The 11471-nt window shown below is 41.5% G+C and overlaps 2 long non-coding RNA genes across 2 annotated transcripts; both read right to left on the bottom strand.

The window, feature by feature from the left end:
- Nucleotides 1-1610: 1610 nt before the first annotated feature.
- Nucleotides 1611-5574, bottom strand: LOC113023362 (uncharacterized). Its single transcript, XR_003272557.1, has 4 exons — nt 5327-5574; nt 4979-5215; nt 4741-4866; nt 1611-3382 (listed from the first exon to the last, which is right to left on the bottom strand). It is a non-coding gene; the product is annotated as an uncharacterized LOC113023362 (long non-coding RNA).
- Nucleotides 5575-9343: 3769 nt separating this feature from the next.
- LOC113023363 (uncharacterized) lies at nt 9344-11127 on the bottom strand. Its single transcript, XR_003272558.1, has 3 exons — nt 10726-11127; nt 10216-10622; nt 9344-9439 (listed from the first exon to the last, which is right to left on the bottom strand). It is a non-coding gene; the product is annotated as an uncharacterized LOC113023363 (long non-coding RNA).
- Nucleotides 11128-11471: the final 344 nt, after the last annotated feature.

Genomic DNA, 11471 nt, shown 5'->3' on the forward strand with positions numbered 1-11471 from the left:
ACCAACTCTCTGCCATCTATAATCCAGTTTTGAGATCCCTTCCCAGACGCCTTAACGCCCACTCACATCCTGGGCCATCTGACCTCAGGAATTCGCATGATAAGGTGGGGCCAGGTTTCACAATGAACACACCCGAAACTCTGGCTGATTGGGACCCACGCCCAGTTTCCCACCTTGGCTCAGGCGATTAGAGGATCATCAGGGGGTCCTTTTGTCCCTCTGTGGGGGGTCACTCCCACTAGGTTTATATCTGGGACTCTCCACCATTTGACCTTAGAACTGAAGAAGCTTCTCGGATGAGAGGTGAAACGTCTTCAAGCAACTTAAAGAAGTCCAGACGCTTTTCTTTGCAAGCTCCTTTGACTACGATGACCTGGATGACTGAGAACCTTCACAGACATTTTTGGGAGCATTTCAAGTTGCTATACATCAATACAACCATTACGGCCTAAATTTTAATAATATGCATGCATTAAGTGCATAGTAATTACATAAATTGCAAAAAAGTGCAATAAACTACAAAAAAATTGAAAATCGTTTTTGTTTTTTAACATATATTTCTAGTTAGAGAAATTTAAGAGGCTTATCCCTCAAAACTGTAAATACAAAAAAGTTGCACAAAATAGTTTCCCACCACAGGAAATTTATTTTGAGTGTCTTCATAGTTTTATTTTTGAAATACACCAATTTCTATACACTGAAGGAAAAACGAAAATAAATATCATAGTGCAAATTTGCAAAAAAGCAGCATATGCATCAAAATAAACTATTTCCAGCAGTGCAATATGAGTCCTCAGCATCCCAGAAACGACACAGAAAGTCATAAAGTCAAAAATAACTTTTAAAAACACCAGTATAAGCTCATAAAGGTCTTGATGGTAAAAAACTACATTTCCGCGAAAATGACGTCACTTCCGGTTTTGGGCAGGTCATGGCGGACATGCGATAGTTCACGCTGATGGACGTAGGAAGTGTTATGAACAGCTGATCGGATCGGCAAAGCCTGTTTCTGGAATATTATGTTTTTGTTGCTGCAAGCGCTTTTTATGCAGTTTTTGCAAAACTATATGTGGAAGGAAACCGTGACCTAGGACAAGCTGATGGCATAAGATGTAAGTACAACTCATCTGGTTTCATTTGCAAAAAAAAAAATTATTGCGCTAGCTCACGTGGTTGCAGTGCTACCGGGATTTAAAAATAGTTATGCAAAACAGAGCGTGCCCGCTCTGACCGGTTTTAAAGGGTTAAAGTACTGTGAAGTACTGATTCAACATCTTTATTTAAGTCAAAGTACTGAGGGCTCTGAAATGTACTCACAGTTTCTACCAGATAGTTTTGTTACAAGTTTACACAACCTGGTGCTACATTAATATAATCATAATATAATATGAGTACATGGGAATACTAACTATTAACTGTTCACTGTCTATAATAAAGACAGTGAACAGCTGGTATTGTATATTTACTTTGAACATGTTAAAATAGTAAAACAAGAACAGAAAAAAAAACTGTCAAAAAATACAAAATACAAGGAAAACAAAATAATAATTATAAATAACTTAAATGTTCAAAAAGCAGTAGGAAGAAGCATAATCTTATTTAATCCTGCCCCCTTTTCAACATTTAATAACACACTTTTTCTTCCAGTTTAGGCCCTATCCATCATAAACTCTTCCTTACAATTTGTTACATGTTTGCTTTTATTACCCCAGTAACACATCAAACCATATGCAAATGTACAGCTATATATACATAAACATATTTGTGTTTATATAACAAATATGTTTATATAACAACAGGGGACTGTTGTTGTGATTTGGTGCTATATTATAGCTATATGATGATAATACAACTGATTTGAATTCAGCAGTTTATTGAAATTGGCCTTCACATTATCTTCTGTTAATAACTGTTGAAGATGTAATATCTTTTTTTTTTTTCCTTTCTTTGTGGGGGAAGCAGACAAGCCTGATTAAAGGGTCGTCGTGTAAGTCAGCAATAAACCACAACACCAATATGAAGATTTTTCTGTCTACAAACTTTAGATAATCTCTCACATGAATTTTCATTTCAGGGATCCAGGCTGCAGTGATCACACCCATCAGATTCACATTGATGTGATAGTTACATGTTTGCTCACTGGTTTTTCTCATGTCTGCAGATATCACCAGTATCGCGAGGGCTGGGAGAGGCAGCTCGCACCGGGGGAGCGGGATCACCACCAGCTGCGGTGGAGGATCCGGGTATGTGTGGGATGAGGCATGAAGTTATTACACCATCAGTTTCATTGACCTGGGCAGCAATGTTTGTTGGAAGTACTTTTTTTTTTTTATGTATTTTTTCAGGAGCAGCTGGCACAGGGAGTAGTGCCAGTAAGTAACTCTCTGTAAGGAACACACACACTTCTTTGTGTGTGCATTATAAATACAATTAAACAGCGTCCGACAGTGCTGCAAACAACGTTGGACTGGTGGGTAATAAGCAAGAGAATAATGCAGAAAACTGATTTTTAGATGGGAAACTCTTCCTCAGAGACAGAGCTCTGCATGAAGTGTGATTTTATCGTGGTGGAAGAAAAACAGCCACAGTAAGAGGGAATAAATGACGATGTTTATGTGAAGCGAAATATTGGGGTCTACTTTATATTCCAGCTCTAAAGTCAATGTCGTCTTCACTCATGAAGATTTTTACTGTCCTGGGGACAGGAGTGAGGAGTCTCGTCAGAGGAGCCATAATTTTATAGCTTGCAAAAGTAGAAACAAATAAGTGTTCATTTGAATTCTTGTCTTAGTGAAAATGGTCTCACTTTCTGCCCTTCACTGTTTGTGTCTAAGGCTAAAAAACTACTTTATCTAAATTAAACGTGACTCTAAATATCACATATGTAGTTGTGTGTGTGCGCACACACGTTTTTTATGTATATAGACTTCTTTTCAATTATTACTCATGATATAACAGTGTGCAGACAGGCCCTGCGAGGACATGAGGAGGAGGCAGTGATAAAAGGTGTGTGAGGCTGCTACAGGCTGTGGATCCCTCACCAGCTGGAATAAAAAGAGCACAGCTAACAATAACACGTGTACCAGTTGTTCCTGTTCTGTGCTTATTCCTTCACCCCGAGTACCAACAGGGCCATAAGGCGTGTCAGCCGCACAGGGCTTCAGATTCCCAGCAGTCAGTGAGGAGATAGGAGGAGGCTACAAAGCTCAGAGTAACTTGGGTTAGAGAACCTGGAGCTGGTGGAGTCATAGCTGCCTTTGTTCAACACCATCTTCTCATCTGGATTGCAGGACATAACAGCATCCACAGGCGAGGTTAATTCTACAGTCATCATTTCCACTGAGTTCAAGAAGAAGTGAAAGTATTCACTGGGGAACCCACTCTGGAAGAGAGAAGTCACAGAACAGAAGAGGGCTTAGAAAGATTGGAAATGTACAAGATATTCAATCTCCACTTTAATGGAATCAGTTAAATAGGTAAGCATCAGGTGTTTGGGGTGCTTCACTCATACTTGACTGAATTTGAATTGCTTGGATCATGAAGGTCATAAGTCTGTGACTGGATCAGTGAGTCGCTTTGTCTGTCTGGTTACACCTCCCACAGAGTTCACATCTATCTGCAATACTCTGTCTTTTTATGGTACATGTTGTGTTGCTCGACTTTTTGCACTGAGCTTATTTTTGCTTTTAGACTCCTTAAACTCTCTGTAGCTCCCTGCTACTTTACAGGGTTTTTTTCAAGTGAATATTTTTAGACATGAACATTAGACCTTGATGCAGTCTACCTCTGTGGTTATACGGTGAGCCTTGTTCCCAGCAGACAACAGGTTAACAGAAAATACTGTGAAGTGACTGTTGTTGTTAAATGGTGCTGCATTAATAAAACTGTACTGAACTGAAATCAAATCATTGTATAATAAACTTCCCCATGAACTTCTCCAGCATCTGATTTTAACACTGTGATGAAGCACTCTACTCTTAACCCTGACCCAGCGCTCCAGCCCCTACCGGTCCGTGAGTCACTTGAATTTTACAGTGTTTATTTATCGGACAAAAGAAGTTAAATTAAACAGCTGTCCAGTACCTGTGCAACAGATGGTAGTGATGGTTCAACAGAAACATCCTATACAACAACTGATACAGTTATATACATAAGCAGAACTGGGGATACTCGTCCCTAACTATAACAATATCCATAACATCAACACTCCTCTACACATGGTTGTATTTGAAGCTGCAATGCTTCGCAGCCAGAAGCACACCCCTTGAAGCAGCACAGGTGTGGGCAGCACCTGTGAAATTTAATTTACTTGGAAGAAGTGAGTTATGGGTTGAATTGTCCATCCTTGTTCTATTCTGTGTCACCATCTTTCTAACCATGCTGAACACCCTCTCTGATGATGCCTTGCTGTGTGCCACACACAATAGTGCCTTCATCAAATGCACCAGAGTCTGGAATCTCCCATCTCTCCCTAGCATGGCCCAAACCCTGTCAATCCTTGCTTCCTGAAGAAGATCTTCCCTGCCAAGCACCTGGTACTCCACTAATTCTTCCCTAAGTCTATCCAGGCCCAACCGCAGCTGCAGCAGACTTTTCCCTAGCTCTATGACTGCACATGAAAATGAGCAAATTAAGCACAAGTGAGCTGGAGATATAATTGCTTGCTCTATTATTATACTCTGTAACTTCTGAAGTTGATTATTAAACAACTACCACCATCAATTAAAAAAGGGGATGTACCTGAGTTTGGAGAAAATTGATGCCGTGACGCTGGATCCAACACGGTCAGGCTTTGGAGGATGATGTTGTCGAGGGGGGATGCAGTCATCATCTTTGTGGTCACAGATACAAAGAAGTCTCTCACTGCTTTGTGACACATGATCGGATCAATGATTACAGGCATTGTATGATGGATTATCAGTCAGTTAGCTCTTAGGAGGTAAGCTTATTTGGACAACACAATAATCATAATGCTTACTGGATCATCATTGGGACAGAAGAGTAAAGTTCATCCATGTTGTCCTCCAAGAGGCTTTGTGCAGCTACTGCAAGAAAGAGTTCTTTGCCTGGCAACTGTAGGCTGGCATCCATGAACTTGATGTCCTTCAGTGGGACGTCAGCAATAAGGCTGGCAGTGAGAAATCTTCCCATCAATCTTCTCACCAGGCCGGTCATCTCCCTCCTTGGGTAGCCTATGGACCATCACTCCTTCAGCCTAGAAACACAAGACGGATTATCAGTTTTGAAAAATTATGAGAACAGCTTTATTTATTATCACAATTATTAAAGTTTATCTTTTGCTGGGCTGGCTGAGCTGAAACATAACCTTGAACTCTGCCAGTGGCTTCAGAACCTGGAAGAAGAACTTTGTCTTCTTGCTGGTTAAATGCTCTGCCAGCATCTTCACCTAAATAGGCTTCTCCACATCCTCATACTGGCCTGCAGTGCATCCCACTGGTTGAGCACCCGCTTTATGCAAGTCAGCAAGCTGAGCCACCTGGTTGCACAGTATTGGAGTATCTTCAGAGTCTCTGAGTCAGTGAACTGCACAAACTCTTTGAAGATTTCAGCATGTTTGGCACTAAAGTTGAGAAAGGTCAAATAAAAATACATAAATAAAATACAATCAGGAAAGAAATTGTTAAGTAATGAAAAGCCAGGAAGCTAAAAATGATATCCAATAACAGTCAAATTGTGGAACAGAGGCTCTCTTTTAACTTATGTTCAAGTGTAACATGTAGCATATCAATATGCTTACCTGATGTCAAAGAGCATAAATGCTGCTGCTGATGTGATCAACAGGCTGGCCTAGAGCCCTAATGCCACATCCTGTGGCCAGCTGGACTTCGTCACCTCCTTCTGAGTTTTCAAAGAGAAAACCCTGGCCAATATCACAAATTCCTTTAAATAAAATAATATTTATTTAGAGAGCAATTTTCACTGACGACAGCCACAAATTACTTTATAAGAGAAGCGTGAATACAAAATACATACTTTATCAGACCAAAGGGTTGGTTTTGGCACAGTTTAACCCTCACGTCATACTTTAAAAAACTTACGTTCGTCACCCTGGGGACCGTTTTCTGCCACGCCCGAAAAATGCTATAAAAAGATTATATATTCATATTTTTTTCCACTTTAAATTAGCCAGTCTTTTAAAACTACTTCTCCCTGAAATATTCATGTAAAGTTTTAATTATATTTCGGGGGTTTTAACCCTTTTAATCGCAGTTTAATTACATGAGCGCACCGTTTTTTTAGCCCCCCAAAACAAAACGAAATATTAAAAAAAAACAAACATTTGAAGTAATATTTGATTGTTATTATAATTAGGCCTTTAGATGTACTAAAGATTGGCACCAACCTTCATTTCGATCGCCTTTTATTTTTTTTTGCAGGAGCAGAAAATGGTCTCCAGGCGGCCAATGTTGCTCCTCTAAGCCGAAAGAAGTGTCTTTCCCCGGCATAAGTCGCGACGATCACCGGGGCATGTTGCGTCGGACCCCTTTTTCCAACACACACGTCCGGTACCACGTCACAACAAATACGTCATTTCCTGTTGATTAAAAAAAAATGCACCCTCAAACGGTCCTAGGCGCTGAAAATGGTCCCGCCCGATCAGCGGGCGAAGGCGCTGCTGCACGCCGGAAATGAGGCTTCGTTTCCCGCAGGTCTGTTTAAGCAGCCCGCTGTTTTCCAGCCCGGGGTCAAATGTGGAGCAAGGGCGCCACCCGGTGGACAAATAAAAAAATTACAACTCTAAGGCCACTACTGCAAACGGAAACGGAAGCATTACCGATCACGATCGATTTGACCGTAATTTTTTTGCCGTGAAAAATAGCGTTTATAATGGGTTTCAATGGGGCACAAAACGGTCCCTAGGGTGTCAAGTGTGAGTATTTTTGCTGCTAAGCCGTGTTAGGCTGATGTAAGAAAATCAGACTGAAATTTTGAATTTTTTACAAAAACGAAACCGGGTGGCAAGTTTGGCTATATTACACCCAACACAGCGGAAATGGCTTTTATACGAATAAAAAAAGTGGCAGAAAAAGAGCCCAGTATGACGTGATTAAACAGTTCATAAAAAGCTCAGGGTTTTAAGTGTTATATGTAACAAATCTCTTCTTTAAAACTCAGTTTATTTGTCATATTTTCTCTCTCAGGTCTGAATGTCCACAGCATGCTGAAACATGAAGCCATCGTCCTCGCTTTGGAAACATTTCTGTAGGATAAGCTGCACTGGCACGATGAGCGTTACACGCCTCTCCACCCGTTGAAACTACCCTACTCTGACTTTCCTTAAACAGTGACCTGTAACATATTAACTGAGTTAAGTGAGTCATTAATAAATAACTCAAATGATAACAAACTGAAAAGTTTTCTTAGTCACTGATGTTTAGAGAGGCCACACTCATTATGGTTCACAGGAGTTCAGGAGTGAGCGATGAAAGTGATGCTACATCAGAGTCTGTCTCTGGACTGGTTGTTTGAGTTCAGCAGGAGGTGGGGAACCCACAGCTACCAGTGGCGCCGCTTGGTTGGTGGGAGGATCATACTTCAGGTTCAGTATTATAGTTACGTTCTTCCTGGTCAGTTTTTTAAAGTTCTGGTACAGAAAGAGAACTAAGACAGCCACACCATCACCTGTGGCTGACCACACACCATTAATGATTTGACTTCTCAGTGTTGACAAAATATTTCCGGTGGCAACATAACTAGAAGCCAAAAGTTCACTTTTGAAAATTCAAGACTAAAGTTCCACATTATGAAAAGTTACTCCAAAAAGTCTACAAAGGTTTTCTTTTTGTCTACCAAAGTACATTTTTGTAACTTCATGTGTCGAAATAGCAAATAAAGAGATTAAGGAAAGATTTACAGTCAGAATTACCAGAGTTAGCAGAGCTACCGTAGTTCAGCTTATGGACTTTAATAAGGACAGATAAGAATGGTGAGAGTTTACATGCTGTAACTTTAATGATGCTTGAAAATAATCCAGGAACTGCACTGAGCCTGTCCAGTCAGCACAGTCTGTGTAATATGTGAATAATAATACATTTGACTTCTCCTCCCTTTTCCAATTAAAAGTTGCCAGTAGGGTTGTTGGACTTTGGGACCATGGAGCTGTGGTTTAAAAAATTCGTACACAGTGTAATTACTGTATTTGGACAAAATAACCATTAACTGTAGTTTAAAAGTAGGTTCACGTCAGGGCCAGTGGGGTTAGGAGTAAATTGGATTTAGTCACTGTCTGTGGCAAATAAATTCAATTTACCACCAGAAAAAGCCACAAATGGCAGTAATACTTTTTAAAACGCCTAATGACCAAAATCAGGTAACTTAGGTGCACCTGCTTAACTGCTCATTAACATGTTAAGTGGGTCACTTGCCTGCGTGCAAGAAAGCAACAAGTTTTAATGGTGACCATCAGGAAAACCAACACACCCACACTTAAAATAGGGTACACAGATTTATTTTTCCTCCAAGGCAGCAGCAGCAGACTAGCAGCAGAAGACAGTTCTGTCCTGCAATCCAAGGCCATGGTCAAAATTACTGGTCTCGTCAGCCTTGTGTTGTTAGGGAGTGGGTTTCTACACCAGATCCTACAACTAAAACCTCTGCCCCTCTTAGTCTTGGGCAATCGTGGTTCAAGAGTTGGCAGTTTGTCTTGTAATTGGAAAGTTGCCGGTTTGAGCCCCGGCTCGGCCGTTGTGTCCTTGGGCAAGACACTTCACCCGCTGCCTACTGGTGGTCGTCAGAGGGCCCGGTGGCGCCAGTGTCCGGCAGCATCGCCTCTGTCAGTGCGCCCCAGGATGGCTACGATGTAGCTTGGCATCACCAGTGTGTGAATGGGTGGATGACTGAATGTGTAAAACACTTTGGGGTCCTTAGGGACTAGTAAAGCGCTATACAAATACAGGCCATTTACCATTTTTTTGTACAATTTCCTCTCATTGGTTACCTCCTCCTCCTTTTCTGTGTTTTGCCAGTTGTCAAACAACGATGTGGTCCATTACCGCCACCAACTGGCTCGGAGTGTGAACCAGAATTCACTCATACCAAAGAATCAAAAAAATAAAAGTACTATTGCAGTACTCCATAATAGCAACGACTGACCTGAGGCTGTTGCTGTATCTCTAGATTATCCACCACTAATTGATCTGAACCACTAGAAATAAATGTAGTGTTCAGCTACACGACAAAAGCAGACTAGTGTGATCTTTGTGATTCTCAGCAGGCTGGGTTAAGAATTAAAGGCCTAGGTTAACACATACCTTCATCCTCTTTGGGCCCAGCAAGCTTTGTATCCTTCCTTTAGGCCTCCCTCCTTGATCTTCTGGGGTGCACTGTCTCTTGAGAGCCATGCGGTGGCGCTTGCGCTGCAGCGCATGAGGAGTCACCAGTCTTTGGATGTTGGCAGCCTTAGTTCTGGGCTTCTCACCTACCAAAGCGAGAGGATTGAAGAGTCAATACTGACACAGTTCAAGGTCAAGTGCGGTAATGAGGAAGAAGCTTAATGTTCTCACTTTCTGTACACCCAACTCGTGCTGTCTACCTCAAAGGAAGCACATTGCTTACTTTCCAATTCTAACAAAAACAGTAACTTTGATCTCTCTGCAGTTGGATCATCATAAACTTTTTCAACAGCAACAATGACCCCAAACACACCTATGTGTGGCCAAGGAAAGTGATGGTGTGCTGCGTCAGATGGCCTGGCTCTACAGTCACCTGACCTAAACCCCCAATCCAGGACGATTTGGGAAGAAATGGACGCAGAGTGAAGGCAAACAGGGCCAACAAGTGCTCAGCGTCTCTGCGAACTCCTTCAAGACTGTTGGAAAACCATTTCAAGGTGACGACCTCATGAAGCTCATTGAGAGAACGCCAAGAGTGTGCAAAGCAGTGATCAAAGCAAAGGGTGGCTATTTTTGAAGACTATACAATAAACATTAATTTGAGTTTATTTCACACTTTCTTGTTTACTACATAATACTATATGTGTTCATTCAAAGTTTTGATTCTTTCAGATACAATCTACAATGTAAATCGTCATGAAGAAGAAAACCATTAAATTAGAAGGCGAGTCCAAACACACTCACTCTCTGATATATAAGATATAAGAACACACACACACACACACTATGACTATTAGGAAATATTCTTTGGTACTGACACAAGATGAAATATGAGAGAAATATGTAAGATGTACAGGATCACCTGACAAAGCTGTTCTGCACAGTCCTGCAGCAGATTCTCTCTGGACCTGCTGCCTTCTTTTCCTTCGTCCTTCTGGGCCGTCGATGTGGGGTTGGGCTGGGCCGGTGCGAGGGATCCCCCCCCCCAGGTGGGATAGTGGGGGTGGTTGGGGGCAGAAATGAAAATCCATGTGAGAGATTATCTAAAGTTTGTTTGGACTGGGGTGGGGTGAGGGATGGGGCTAGCTCTGTGCTTGCCCCCCGGGGGACAAGAGACAGTACAACTGATCAGTTGAGAAGTCAGTTTACCTGATCAGTTGTGCTGTGGGTTGGGGCTGGGCGGGGGTGAGGGATGGGGTTTACTTTGTTGTGTTGCCCCCTGAGGAGGGGGGGATTGCTTACAGGCACAATGCCCTGCGTCAGCTGCTCCTGAAAAAAATACATTAAAAGAAAAAACAAAACAAAAACATAAGTACTTCCAACAAACATTGCTGCCCAGGGTAATGAAACTGACGGTGTAATAACTTCATACCTCATCCCACACATATCCAGATCTTCCACCGCCAACTAAAAAACTATATACACAACTATAAAAAACTATATACAGATGTGGTGTGGGGGAAAAGGGGAGTCAGGCCGGGGAAGCAGGTTTCTGAGTCACTCAGTGTAACGAGAGGAGACAGGGTTCAGATTCAGCTTACTCGCTTGAGACTTGAGAATACATCACTGTAGAAAATTCATGTGAGAGATTATCTAGAGTTTGTAGCAAGAAAAATCTTCATATTGGTGTTGTGTTTTATCCACGATGTGCTTTTGGTCAGGCTTGGCGTCTGCTTCCCCCACAAAGAAAGAAAAACAGAAAAAGAAGATATTACATCTTCAACAGTTATTAACAGAAGAAAATGTGAAGGCTAATTTCAATAAACTACTGAATTCAAATCAGTTTTATTATTATCATATATCTATAATATAGCACCAAATCACAACAACAAAACCAGTTAAACCAAATCCAGTTAATCTAGAACACTGGCAGCCTCGCCTCTGTCAGTGCAGCTACAATGTGACGTGCCATCACCAGTGTGTGAATGGGTGGATGACTGAATGTAGTGTAAAGCGCTTTGGGGTCCAGAGGGACTAAGTAAAGCGCTATACAAATACAGGCCGTCTACCATAAAAACACACTCGTGAATTATCGTTAGCAAGATGCCAAATTTAGCAAGAGACTAGCATACTTCTTTAGCAAGCACGTGGAGAGAGATCAGTGAGAATTCACATCCA

Source organism: Astatotilapia calliptera, chromosome 6 (genome assembly GCF_900246225.1).
Source record: "Astatotilapia calliptera chromosome 6, fAstCal1.2, whole genome shotgun sequence".
Lineage (NCBI taxonomy): Eukaryota > Metazoa > Chordata > Actinopteri > Cichliformes > Cichlidae > Astatotilapia > Astatotilapia calliptera.